The sequence below is a fragment of the Opisthorchis viverrini genome (assembly GCF_000715545.1).
Source record: "Opisthorchis viverrini unplaced genomic scaffold opera_v5_545, whole genome shotgun sequence".
In the NCBI taxonomy this organism is placed as follows: domain Eukaryota; kingdom Metazoa; phylum Platyhelminthes; class Trematoda; order Opisthorchiida; family Opisthorchiidae; genus Opisthorchis; species Opisthorchis viverrini.
The window spans coordinates 120,295-122,003 of NW_008752208.1; the positions used below are offsets into that span (position 1 = coordinate 120,295).

The 1,709-nt window shown below is 44.1% G+C and overlaps 1 protein-coding gene across 1 annotated transcript in view; it reads right to left on the reverse strand.

Annotated features, from left to right (window-relative positions):
• T265_11670 (hypothetical protein) overlaps positions 1–1,709 on the reverse strand; it is a gene marked incomplete at both ends in the record, with an annotated part of 105,211 nt that overhangs the window by 87,294 nt on the left and 16,208 nt on the right. The gene's annotated exons all lie outside the window — the stretch shown is intronic.

Here is a 1,709-nt window from a genome sequence, read left to right on the forward strand (position 1 = left end):
ATTTCGTTTTGGGCGTTAATAGACCTTGTGCACCTTTGGTGTTTGTTTTGACGTGAACGCTAGCTTGGGAGGCTCAGACCGAGAACGAAGCTGAGGAAAACACAGCTACAACAATCGGTTAGGGGGGTTGTTGGTCTTTATGATGAACCCGGATTTTTTCGTCCCTGCTTCTTCAGTCTAGGACATCTTAATGGAAAATTCCTCTTGGGGTCGTTTACAGATTTCGTTCACCTGTGTTCGTCCAAGGGTGCTGGGACAATTGGTTTGGGGATGGGGGGTGGGGTGGTTAATTGGATCTACCGCTACTTGGATTTTTTTTGGTACTTTTAGACCCAAAGCGAAGGAAGTGAAATCAGCCCAAGGTAAACAGTGCAAGGACAGACAAATACGTAAGTTCGAGAAATTGCTTTCTACCACTCGCTGTTCTAGTAACACAGCAGAGAAGAGTAAGTCATCCACTAGCTATTGTAGCGTAGTCAATTTATCAGATAGACCCTTAAGTGAAGAGGAACGTTGTCTGTTAGAGAAAGGATTGAATTTTGCAGTAAGTAAAGGCGTTATAAGGGCAGAAGAGATCATCCCTAGTGTTGAGTCTGTATTCCAGAAGCTTCCTTCAATGGGAGCGGAGAAATCATGTGTACAGTTGGTCACAGTCCTGAAGTTCCAGCAACCAGGGGTTCCAAAGATTGAACCAGCTGAGCGAAGAGCCTTAAACACGTTAAAAATGTAGACCGCATAGTAATTACAAAAGCAGATAAAGGTAAGGCCACGGTCGTCATGAATAAGAGTGACTATCTTCAGAAAGTTAGACAACACATAGCTGATGGTCCTTATCGACAAATTAGTAACGGAAAGATCACGTCAATTATGAATAAGAGTAAATTTGAAGTTGGGAGGTATCTAAGATCTGTGATAAGCCATCTGGGGCAAGGCAAGTGGTATCGATTGTACCCAAAAAGTGCAATCCAACCACGACTGTACGGGCTACCGAAAATTCACAAAGAAGGTGTCCCCATAAGACCAATAGTGGATGGCATAGGTTCACCACCAAATGAGCTGGCCAGATATCTAGCAGGTATCCTTAAACCACTTGCCGGCAAGTCACCCACACACATCCAAGATTCGTATGACTTTGCTAAAAAAAGTAGCTGGGTTTCAGATAGAGCCAGACGAAGTCCTGACTAGTTTTGACGTCAACTCGATGTATACCAACGTCCCTCTCGCTGTGGAACTAGCGAAAGGACTTTTACTGGTAGACACAACGCTGCAGGAACGAACGCAACTCTCCGTAGACGAGATAGTTGAAGGCACAAAGGTATGCCTAAACCTCAGTCAATTTGTTTTTGACTCAATTATATACTTTCAAGAACAAGGTTTAGTGATGGGATCACCAATATCCCCGATTTTGGCCAACATGTACATGGAAGACTTCGAGCAGAAAGCTTTAAACGGATTCGAGTGTCCACCAAGGGTGTTCCGGCGTTACGTAGATGACACGTTCGTTGTAATAAAGCGGGCTAAGGTGAACGAATTCTTTCAACATCTGAACACATTGGACCCTCACATTAAGTTTAGCATGGAGAGTCCACATCGGGTACACTAGCTTTTCTTGACTGCATGACATACAAGAGTGGTGGGAAATTAAAAACCACTGTATACCGGAAATCAACAGATAGCGGTGCGGTCTTAAACTACTCCTCTGCACATCC